This window comes from Dermacentor albipictus, chromosome 1, assembly GCF_038994185.2.
Source record: "Dermacentor albipictus isolate Rhodes 1998 colony chromosome 1, USDA_Dalb.pri_finalv2, whole genome shotgun sequence".
NCBI lineage: Eukaryota > Metazoa > Arthropoda > Arachnida > Ixodida > Ixodidae > Dermacentor > Dermacentor albipictus.
Genome location: NC_091821.1, coordinates 363,623,783 through 363,636,302, shown reverse-complemented (window position 1 = coordinate 363,636,302; position 12,520 = coordinate 363,623,783). Strand labels below are relative to the sequence as shown.

The 12,520-nt window shown below is 46.6% G+C and overlaps 1 protein-coding gene and 1 long non-coding RNA gene across 2 annotated transcripts in view; one reads left to right on the top strand and one right to left on the bottom strand.

Moving 5' to 3' along the window:
* LOC135911324 (uncharacterized) overlaps positions 1–12,520 on the bottom strand; it is a 716,391-nt gene that overhangs the window by 652,906 nt on the left and 50,965 nt on the right. The window lies entirely within an intron of this gene.
* The window catches only part of LOC135911323 (ADAMTS-like protein 5), a 114,542-nt gene continuing 104,692 nt past the window's right edge, over positions 2,671–12,520 (top strand). Inside the window, exon 1 of the mRNA XM_065443550.2 lies at positions 2,671–2,945. The gene's annotated coding sequence lies outside the window, so the exon portion shown is untranslated. The remainder of the gene's footprint in view (positions 2,946–12,520) is intronic.

Genomic DNA, 12,520 nt, shown 5'->3' with positions numbered 1-12,520 from the left:
CAGCGGTACTCTTAACACGCCAATGATCTCGAGGTTTTACCATCGCGCTTGCGCGCTTATTGAATCTACAAACTACCCTCTCCTCTCATTTATTTCCGTTTATATTTTGCCTCCGTCTCACTTGGTTAACAGGCAAGAAGTCTCCAACTGGTTGTCGAGAAAAGAGGGCAGGCGCTCACCTGACGGGGCGTTCGCGGTACCCTGTCACTTTAGCAACGCGACGACGTCTCCTTGGCGCGCGACGCTCACCGGTCCATCACCGTCGTGGCGAAAGCCGCACTGCACTCAACCCGCTGCCATGATTCAATAAAAGCGCAGAATCCAATTACGATCCCCGTGGGAGAAGCGCAAACAACGAGGAGTGCGCACGAGACATTCCTAGACCTGTCGGTAGCCACCTCAGCGGCGGATGTCCTCCGTTGCACATCCGCAGCTTCGGATTTTTGGCTGATGTGCGAGGTGCTGAAGTGGCTGCTTGCCTCTTTTTTCAAGGACGCCTTCTGTCGCACTCACTTATAGGCCTGTGCAGTACATTGGTTTCTAAGGACAGAGAGAGAGAGAAGATGGGGGAAGATGGCAGGTATGCCAGCCATACCTGCACGTCCTGCATACCTGCACGTCCGGTCTGCTACCCTACCCAAAGGAAAGGGGCTTAAGGGATGGAAAGAAAGGTAGATGGAAATGAAAGAAAGAAAGGAAAGACAGAGAGAGAACACTGAGGGCGCGTCCGTCCAGAGGTGCACAGAGAGATTACAGTCCGTTTAGACGCTTCGACGTCAGGAAGTGCAGCCATGCACGTGCCGCGTCAATGTGACATGATCCAAGGAACTTCGTCACCGAGAATGATGTTGAGTGCAGGCGACCGAACGCGCTACGAAGATGAAGATACTGATCGTGGTATTGGGGACAGACGCAGAGACTATTCTCCCCAAACACTCTCGCGTGAATGTGTTTCACCGATCCCACTGAGGACTTTGTATAGGCCAGTTTCTAACAGGAATCCACAAAAGGGATGGGGAGCAATACTATCGGGCAGGACAATGAAGCCAGCTAAGAATGTTATCTGTCCAAAATATGTACGGTGCGCAACTAAAGGTGTCTTAGAGTCGCATTCTAGGTTTTGCGCAGTAGTATAAGCCTGCTCCAGGCATCCCTGATAGAGTAAAATAGTTTCAGTCGCTCTCTGCAGGTTTCGAGTGTCAGCAGCGTCTCACACAGTACGTCAGCATAGAGTTCGGTGGTGAATCTCGCCGATCGAACTGTCTTGCTTTAACGGTGGTAGCCATTTATGGAGATTATAAATGCGGTAATCACTCAGGATGTCTTTCTGTCAGTTTGTTTGTAAGCAAAAAGGCTGTTTAGCAGAAGAAAAAGAAGCCTTCTCCTTAACGAGGTTCGAAATAGTCACTTTCCGTTGGTGAATACAGAGAGAGAGAAGGGACGAAGGAAATGCACGGAGCTTAACCAGACTGAGTCCAGTTTACTACCCTCCACGTGTGGAGCGGGATGAGATAGTACAACGTGCTTAACCACGCAAGCAGGTGAGTTCTTTCTTTTAATGCATTCATTGCCGGTCTTCAACGTGTTACATCACAAAAAGAACAGACCTGAGCCAAGCATAATATGCACGTTCAACATCTTGACGGATGTGCGGTGAAGCAGCTAAACGTGTCGCTTTGTACTTCCTTCGGTTAAAGCACCGGGAGTCGCAAGAATGAGAATTCTATGCCCTACAGGGAAAAGGCACATTCGATGAAACGTGCAACTTTGCGCATGCTTCGCGTAGCAGAGCCTAAGGTTGCAAACAATATGACTCCATGGGCAAGAAACCGAGGACAATAGAGAAATAGGTGCTCGATGTTCTCCTCGCTGCCGCACAAATCGCATGCAGCACTGTCAGTCATTGGAGTAAATGAACCTGAAGCGTTATTAGAGGGTGTGTCAGTGAATGAGCAGTGTCAGCCCATCTTAATGCGGTATCAACGCATGTTTAAGGGCATAAACGTCTTGTCAAGGGCTCGTGAAAATGCATTCAACAGAGAAAAGTTGCGCCCCAATCGGATATTCCCATGACTTCTCGTTCAGTTTAAAAAGCGAATAGTCCCGTAGTTTTTCGAGTACTACTGCAGATCTCTTCCGCTGTCTCATTCGCGTGGGCGTCAAAGCCGCGCAGACGCTCTTTCGTGTGTTCTTTACGACAAACTGGACGGTCTCGCTCGGGAATCGCGGTAGAAAAATAAATGTACAAAGCCTATCGAAGAACGCGGTGCCAGAGGCAGGTAGAACAACTATAGGTTCGCGAGTTCACTGAGCCTCGTCAAATAAGACTTCTCCAAGCTGTTCGCTCCGTTGCGTCGATGCTCGCAGCTGCCGAAGCAAAAAAAAAAAAGCGATCTCCGAACGCGATCTGTCGCGTCGGTCGACCCGCACCGGAAGAAAATATCGTACCAGCTCTAGCCAGGACTGAGTGCGCGCACGACGCTCGTAGGGCGGTGGCGGCACGTCGCGTCCGCCGCCGACGCCGCCAGCAGAGGGAGCGACGCCGCGCCACGGTCCGCCGCCGCCGGGCTTTCGGGCAGCCGGAGCCAGAGTCGCCCCCTGGCCGTCAAAGCGGACCGCGAGTTCATTCGGCGCGAAGCGCAGTCAGCCGCGGGACTCCGCCGAGTGCGTGCACTGCCGCCTCGACCCGCCGTTCCAGTCGCCTCGGCGGATTCGACGCGATAGCTGCCGCTTGATGCCACATACTGCTGGTGCTGCTGGTGTGGAGACAAGGTTCCTGCGTGTTTGCGGAGCCACTGCTGGTGGGCGACAGTGCCGGCTTGTCTTTTAGCATACCCCTCCGTGCCTGCTGGTAAAATGATGGATACGCCGATCGACGACACGTGCTCCAACAGCCAGGGACGAGAAGTGTCCTGAGAAAGTGGTGGAGCGCCGGTCATTGCACTGTAAGTCTTCTAGAGAAAGCAAGGCATGATGCCCGCGACTTCTTCCCTACGGTGGAAGGAGAGGGGGAAAGTTGGAGAGAGGCAGAAATGTTTAAAAGCGCGCCAGTGCTAGAACTCGATCAACACTCCACAATGGTTACGCTTTCGGAGCGAGGTTGCGAAATGTGCAAGGAAGAGAAATAAAATAAGTAGCAAGAAGCCAAATTACGGGACTCGGTGTAGCCAGATTTGCGAGGTATTGAGTTAGCACACTGAGTTAGTTGGATCGGTGCGATGCCGAAACAGGGTATTGAAACACGGGGGAACGAAAACGTTTGTTCGGCCCGACAAGGGCACGCGGTCTTGGGAAAGTAAAATAGCTAACGGCTGCACTTCCATTTGTTTGTTTTTTTTTCTATTACAGAAAGTGCAAATTTATCATGCAAGAGCGCACTCCATGATGACATCCAAACAAAACGCTGGAAATGTCTCTCTTATGAACAAGTATCATTGTACTAAGCTGTACGTCTTGCCCCCGAAATATGTGCAGATATGTATGTATTTAATAGCAACACGTACGCAAACTTTGTAGGGCGCGAAGTGAAAGAGTTGGCCTTTTACGGAACACAGTACTGCGACCACATGTGCTCAAACTACATTGCATCGCTGACATGGACACGTCTTAAAAATAAAACAACGAACGAAAAATCAAACTTTTTCTTTTTAACGTTCTTGCAACTGTGATTATGGAATAGCCTGTCAAGCGGTTTGTCAAGCGCTCCGTTAAGCACGCTAAAAATACCTGACATATGATTGCGGTCAGCTGGCACGTTGAGATGGACAAGTAAGCGCTTCGTTCCGAATCCAGACGGAGCTAGTGCGTTTACGGCTGTGCTTAACATTTGGCAGAGTATTGCGCATAGAATGACGAAGGTGATTCGGTGGTCATTACAGCTCGATCTCGCACCAGACGCATTGCTGTATTCCTAATTATTTTTGTTTCGAATATTTGCAAAAAGTACGAATAGTACCTGCGGGTAGAATTTACGGATTTACGCGTACAATTTCGTTGATGCACTTGAAATGGAACAAGTTAGCCGGGATTTGATACTTGTAGTAGTAAAGTTCATTATACTAAAGCGGCTGGTATATATAGTCACAAGCTACGTACGGCATCACGTTGCATGTCGCATCGCTAATTGTAGTCTGCACTGTAGTAGAAGGAGTACTAGCGGACTCTCAGTTTTTTTCTTTACGATAAGGCGAGTCTACAAACGAAGACAAGTCACGTAAATTCTGTTCAGGTTCAACACCATGCTATAAATTTGTGTGAAGACCTGGATGGAAAACATTTTAGCGCAGGCAGACAGGACAAAGACAAGGCATGTATACCATGGTGCGCTATCCAAGTATGCTTTGCGAGTATGCTCTCCGTATATGTTTGTCAGCATGCCTAACCCAATACTGTTTTAGTGCGCGAAGAGGCGCGTGCAACGTGAGTAAACTGCGACGGATTTGCATAAAGCCCGCGAGGCAAATCTGAAGAACTCGTAGTCGCCAGTCACAACGGACCATGGGCGATCGAGTTTGTGTGCATCTCTCCGCTTCACAATTTTTCCATCACAAGGGATTCACTATACGTGTAAGAGAGGCCGACTACTTCAATATGGTTAGCACAATCAAAATGCAAAGCAGACGTTTAGAAATGAAGATTTCACGCGATCAATCTGACGTCCTCATCGCGGATGACTTGCAAGTGCAACACCGTGGTGCACTGAATTACGTTTCTCATTTTCACTGCAAAAGAGCACATTTAAAAAAATTCTGGGTGTTTTACGTGCCAGAAACGAGAAACGATATAATTACGAGGCATGCCCTAGTGGGGAACTCTGGATTAATTTTGACCACCTGGAATTCCTTAACGGGCCCCAAATGTGTGAGGTGCACGGGCGTTTTTCGCACTTCTCCTCCATCGAAGTGCCGCGAACGGGATTTGATCCGGCGCCTTCGGGCTTAGCAGCGCAACGACAAAGCCACTATATACGACACTACGGCGGATAAGAAAGAGTATGTGAAATGTCAACATAAACAGAGCACCAGCAGGCTAGAGACATGCCCCTCCGACCAACCTCTCCGCTTTTCCTTTCATTAAGCCTTCTCCTATCTATTAAAATAAACTCACAAGGCTGTGGGCGACTTCATATATTTAAATGTGACGCATTCGTTAAATGAGCGCACATTATTTCAGGCGAAAACAAGACAAGTACCGTAACATGGATGGGCTGATGAGACCCAGAATACGGAAGGATCTATTTATTGTCTTCCAGGTATTATTTTGTGCTTGTAGTATCGGAGATGGCAACCGATATGAAGAGATCGAGACGCAGAAGGAAGATAGGTTCGTAGCCATTGAATTAGATCAGGACAAGGTCAAAGAATGGGCTTCTTTCGTATAGACTGGTGACACAAGTTCAGTTTTGATAGTTGTAAGTAGAGTTCTAAACGTCAAAGAAAAATGTAGCCGATTACAATTACAATTATTTCATTCAAAAATGGAATTGGTTACAGATACAAATTACTGTCCCAAGAAAGTAACTGAGGAATTACTCGGACGTAATTGGTTACTTTTACGTTACTTTGCTACGAACTTTCGATGCCATTCCACAGATACCGTTATCACAACGCGCTGGCCTGGCACGTTCAGTGCATTCCCTGCAGGCCTTCATACATTGCGTATCTTTACTAACAATTGCTCTTCAAAATTTTCACTGGTCATATTCCCTCTTTTTCGTCGTGAAGACGTCAGCAGTGGCACTAAAAGGTCGTGGAGTAGCGTGTGTATTAACGCATGGACATCATGCACGCAAGATTATTGTTACTCAACATGCCGGTATCTTGTGAAGCGCGGCTCTCAATTTTTTAATTAGAGCGATATCTCTACTACTCCAGGTACAAACCCAGAAAATGCCTGTTTCCGTAACTCTGACCTTCAAGCACAGCCAAGGTCAAACTGGAACGCGCAGAGAGCGCCTAAGGCGCTGAGCAGCGTCTGTGCTTTTCCCGTTAATCCCATCTAGCGCGCCACTGAGGGGCGACACCTGCAACGCTACTAGCTCGCTCATCACGCCAGGCTCCTGAGACGCCTTCAGTGCAACGCTAAACCATGCTATCACTTTCAATGCTTCGCGCTCGGGTAAAACTAACAATTTTTACAGCAGGGCTGTTAAGGGCTAATTCTTCCAGGACCGTGTCCGTGTGTAAACACAAAATCCCGAAGATAGTGCAATGCCGGGCCGACCCGCGGTGGACGTGAATTTCGCCATCAAGGGCCCACATACATAGCTTCGCTGGTCATCCTTCTTCACAGAGTGGAATGGCACTGAGGTTTTTCTCGCGTGTAATTGAAGAAGACACTCGCGGTTGGGCCAATGAAAACCTGTTAAAGTCCTTCGTGTAGATGGTGTCCTGGCATTAACTTCCTAAGTGGCCGTCACTAGTGAGACATGCCAGCGCCAGTTTCATTCGACGGCCAATCTGATGGAGTGTTAACTTGAGAAACAAATGTTGACCTTCCGGGTTAGCCTGTCTGCACTAGCTGCTGCGTGGCATAATCTCGAGCGTTCTACTGCAGTTCACTCCACATTCAGGTTCCCAAAAATTGCGTCACATGTTACAGCTAGTCTCGGCAGTAAAGTAACATATTACTTGCAATTGGTCGCTGAAAAAAAAAATGTTTGATTTACAGTGAGCGTTACTGAGTGAAAAGTGTAATCGTTAAATGCCAAAATTACCAATAAGAAAGTCAGTGCCCTTGCACTTTGTCAAGAAGGGTGACCAGCGAATCTGTGTATGTGGGCCCCTTAATGGCGAACTGCACCTACGCCGCGGGTTCGGCACTTGTACGGGGAGCGCCTAATGCCTGCATCACCTACGCCGCGGGTCGGCCCGGTATTGCTCTGTCTTCGGGATCGGCCCACGTATGGGGAGTGCTTAACACCTGCTTCACCTCCCCCGCGGGTCGGCCCGGCAATGAACTATCTTCGGGATCGGCCCACGTAATGACGTTTTATTCTAGTAGGGCCGCGTCAATCACGGCGCGAACTCGACGGCACGAACGCAGATGGCGTCTGACACGGACGTCGACGCCATCTGTGTCGACGTCCGTGTCCTTAAGTCCTGGAGGCTTAAGTTTTGTGTGGACACACGGACGCGATCCTAGGGGAACCAGCCCCTAAGAGCTTTGCTGTAAGAATGTACTGGATTAAAGTAGTTATTTACGTGTAATTCATTGCCTGCAGGTCTGGTTATAAGTGCTTGGGATGCAGTGCACAATAATTTACATCCTTAAAAGTGAAAAAGGGTGTCAATGGGTCTATCACACCCTTAGGGTGTCCTTTATAGAATGGACACCCGAAGGCTGTGAGTTAGACACATTTACACTACTTTTCACTTTTAAGGGTCTAAATTAGTTTACAGTGTACGCAATCAATGGTACAAAAAGCAGCACCCATAGGTCGTGCTACTTTCCTATTAGACCCACCACAAATTTTTGCGCTCGCCTCTCTTCCTTTTACTTCACGTACACTGTTTTTGTGCCAGCAGGGGCACCTTTCTTTTTACTTTTATTGTGTTTACTGATGAGGCTGAGACATTCGGCCCACATATTTAGCTGCAGGTGCCAAGAGACGTCCGCAGCCAGAATGTAAAAATATGAACGTAAAATTATCACGCGCTGCTTCATTGCACGAGTGGGAAAATTTGCCGTTAACCTCAAGGACTATCTCGTCATTTGAAATCGCAGAAATTTAGGGGAAATAACAGAAAGAACAACTAAAAAATCAGTGATAAATGAACTGCGTTGGTAAATGAACTGCGAATCCACATTTATATTGCATGCAGCCCGTAGATGCAGCATAGAACAAGCAGAAAGTGTTACAGCCTCTATCTCTTTCCTTCTTTATTTTAATTTTTCACATTTGTTCGCTTCCCAGTTTCAGTTCAGAAGTAAGTTCCAGACTTTCGTTGCTCATTTCACAGTTTATTTTTGCTGTCGGTTTCGTTAACACAATATTCGCATCACTAGAATTAGAAACGTACATTTTGCAAGTGCCGCTACTATCACCCCTTTCGACGCAGACAGCGTAAAGAAGCTACGACATGTCGCCCATGCATGTACAAGTGTCTCTTTAAACAAATTTTGTACTATAATGGATCTGTGTTATATAGTGTATGTGTTAGTACGTGTGTGTGTGTGTGCGCGCTTTTTTTTTAACTCACTCTTTCTCTTTCATCTTGCACCATATCACCTGGGGTAGGACGTATGTCGGGCCTGTCGCTAGGTTAGCCTCTCCCGGTTTTATGAAAACTTGTCGCTGTTAGCAATTTATATATATATAAGTGATTATAAGTGATTGGGATACAGTGTAAAATAATTTACATCCTTAAAGGTGAAAAATGGTGTCAATGTGTCTATCACACCCTTAGGGTGTCCTTTATAGAATGGACACCCGAAGGGTGTGATTTATAGACACATTTAGACCACTTTTCACTTTTAAGGGTGTAAATTTGTTTACAGTGTACGCATTTAATATTAGAAAAGTAGCAGCCATAGGTATCACCTTATAAGTGATATATATATATATATATATATATATATATATATATATATATATATATATATATATATATATATATATATATATATATGTCCATAAACTGCGGAGTGGAGGGCTACGGAATCATTTTGATCACCTGCGTTTCCTTAACGTACTCTTAAGGCACAGTACGTGAGCGTTTTCGCATTCCGCCCTCATCAGGACGTGACTGCCACGGCCGAGGGCGAACTCCCGACTCCGTTTTCAGCAACGCAACGCTATAGCGGTTGTGTTATTGCGGCGGGGTCAAGGGGTCTAAAGCTTTCCTTGTAGGTTATGTATCCGTGCGTGCGTTGAGGCTGGAGGAAGGTGAAGGAGTGAAGTCTGTGCCGTTTGCGCACAGTCTGGAACAAAAGTATGAAAGCCACGGGCTCCGCAAAAAATGATAATAATTTATTTATTCTAGCATAAACTGCAACTCGGAATTATCCGAATGCATTGCCTTAATCAAATAGGCGCAGGTACGCTGTGCCCCTTCATTTCATTCTGCATACCCAGGCTGCGAGAGAAGAGTGAGATAAATGAAGGTTTATTCCTGCCCAAGTGGGACATAGAAAGAGAGAGAGAGATGTTCTATCTTCGCCCTGAGGTGGCGAATTCCTCGTTCCAGCAATCTGTCTGCTCTCGCTGCCAGCCTGGCCGGTGCACCAACTTTCGCTGGTCACGCAGTCCCGAGCAATACAAAATAATGCTGTACCTGTGGTCTCCAGACCGTTTCTTGCAACTGTATCCCACGTTTCTCTGCTACGCCTTCTCCCTCGTTCACGGGGCGTGCAGTGATAACAGCTACAACACGAACATGCATACTTCTGTAATATCTCAGTTTAACGGTGCTGAATTTTTCTTGTATCATCGTCAGCCTAGATTTATTTTGCCTGCAGAACGAAGGCCTCTACCAGCGATCTCCAATTGCCCCTGTCTTGAGCTAGCCGATTCCAACTTGCGCCTTCAGATTTCCCCATTGCATCACCTCCCCTAATTTTGTGCCGTCCTTGACTGCACTTCGCTTCCCTTGGCACCCATTTTGTAACTCTAATGGTCTACCCGTTATGAGCCCTACGCATTGCTTGGCAGGCCCAGCCCCATCTTTTTTATCCTGATGTCTACTGAAATATCGGCTATCCTCATTTGCTGTCTGATCCAAACCACTCTCCTCCTATTTCTTAACGTTACACCAAACAGTTTTCGTTCCATCGCTCTTTGCGTGGTCCTTAATTTGTTATCAACTTCTCTGTTAACTTCCAAGTTTCTGCCCCACGTGATAGCAGCGGCAGAATGCAATGATTCTACACTTTTCAGTAACAGATGTAAGCTCCCAGTCAGGATTTAGTAATGTCGGCCATATGCACCCCAACCCATTTTGATTCTTCTGTAAATGCTCTTCTCATATGTTATGGCGCCCTGTCCCGTTCTCTTCTCTTGTGTGTGTCTGTTTATTTGGCGTCTTCATATTTTATAATGAACAGCTACCAACTAGCCCAACAAGAAGTGCTTTTAAGTGCTCTTCTCATAATCAGGGTCACCTGAGAGTAATTGGCCTAGATAAATGTACTCCTCTATAGACTCTATAGAGGCTGACTGGCGGTCACGAACTCTTGTTCTCTTGCCAAGCTGCTGAACACTACCTTTGTCTTATGCATAATAATATTCAACCACACTCTTACGCTTTCTAAATTCGAAAACACTCGTGTACTTAGATTTATTTGCACGTTAAGAACCCCAGGAGGCCCAAATTTCCGGACTCGCCCACTACAGCGTACCTGATAATGATATCGTGGTTTTGGCACGTAAGACCCCACAATTTTTTTTCTTACGCTTTCTTGGTTACGGTCCTCAACCTTTCGTTGCGATTCATACCCAGTGTTGCCGAACAAGACACTGTCATCTGCATGCATACGTGTACAATTTTTTGTGTATATGTCTCAACAACTGCCAGAAAAATCTTGGCACACCAACGGTAATAGCATTAGGAAGCTAAAATGCTTCACGTGTTAGCAGCCGAGCATACGCGATTCATTGTACGGTTCATCAAGCCCCGTAGATTCTTGGTGTATACTCTCTGTTGTGAGTAGTGCGAGAGTAAAGGCTAGACACATGAGTTGCATTACTCGAGTGATGAAAATGAGTGAACTGTTTTAGCTGCTGACAGGCCGCGTCTGTCCACGGGCAGTAATAGGTTAGCTTCTCGCTGACTTTGGTAAAAAATAAAAAAAAGTCCTGAGCAAGAAGAAGAAGAAAGAAAAAGAACTACAGCTGTCGCGCAGTGATCATAAAATAGAAAATCAATAAAGGGGCCGCTTACTGCTTAAACATGTAAGAAACATGGCCGACAATGATATAGCACAGTGCAAGACGAATAAGTATTGCTTGGCTCAATTGGTGCTTTGACAGCAATGGTACCAAGTTCGTTAATTTATTTTCCTGGCGGATTTGAAATGACGAAGGTGTTCGCTCCCTCTATACGAACGTGTTCAGTGATCAAATTTTTTTCTCCTTTTCATACCGATGTGTGCACGTTCGCGAATTCTTAATTAAACAGTCATTGCCGTTTTTCGCGCCGAACAGCGGCCGCATGCGTGCGCCGATCAGGGACAGGCAATTTCCGGCAACATGCCCAAGGCTAGATACGACCGCGTGCAACATAGCGCATTAGTTCACACTCACTCCTATATGCGCATACCCAGAACCCCCGGGGTATTCCTGCAATGGCCATGTCTGTCAGAATTTGGTCTACGTTTTCGCTCGCCAACATCTACACCGCCCGCCAGGACTACCGGGACGGCGCGTGAAAATATTTCCGCCGAAGTAACAATAGCTGCAACAGCAACAACGTAAATATTTCCTATTTTTGATGAAACAGTGCCCAGTCTGTCGCTATTTCCGTTTTTCTCTCATTCTCTGTCATTTCAGTTTTTTCGGAGAAGCAAGTAGCATTCCCCGCACCCAAGAGGCACTCCGAAAAGTAATGGTTCGTCGCATACCCGCGCACTGGAAAACGTGCACCTACTAAGAATATGTACCCAGAAGGCTACAATTTCTGTGTCTCTTTCTTCAGAGAAAAAAAAATAAAGAAAACAAAAATGAGATATGAAGGAAGTCGGGCTCTGCTGCGCTCTCAACCACAAGACTCAAGTTTTTGGTCGTTTCATCGCTGTTTCGCCAGTCGCCGGCTCCTCCACCGTCGCACAACCGACAACGGCAGGCAGCAGATCTTTGAAATGCCAACTGTTGGAGAAACCAACTTCACACTTCTGTGCCGCGATCCTTTTCGCACCCTGACTTCTTTTCTTACTCTTTTATTCCCCCTTTTTTTCTGTTCTTGCCGCTTCGCGTTTGTTTGAATGGCCAGCGATTTGAAGCGTTCGGGGTATTCTCCCGGCGCGCAACTCATGCGTCTGGCAACTGGCAGCATTTATCTGGTCTTCGCTTTATTTTACATTTCTACGGCGGCGCATTTTGATTCTCCGCGATTTGCGGTTGTAAACTCGCCCACGATGTGCAGTCGTACCCCTCTTTCCTATGGAGAGTCAGTGCCGCTGTTCTCGTCGTCTTACAGTCAAGTTTACGTATACTTTCTTTTTATTTATTTTTTCGCTTACAGATGCAGGAATGGGCTAGAAAGTGGGAGAACTATGCTGCGCTTTCTTTTTCTTTCTTTTTTTCGCAACGCCAGCTCCATGTTTAACAATTTTATTTATTTTATTCAATTTTTTTTTCGTCGAGACCAATTTTCGCCTCTCTGCGAAGAACGTTTCCATGTCCCCAAAAAATAACGACTATACAGACTCTTTTGAGATGTGGCGTAGCGGTTCCTAGACTTCTTAAAATGGTACAGATAACCGGAGGAAAATAAAAAGAAGGAGAAAAACGACGTGGAACGGGGGCAAGAGAGTTCGACTTGAGATAACACCGGCACTTCCCGCGGTGGTTTGTTATTTCCAC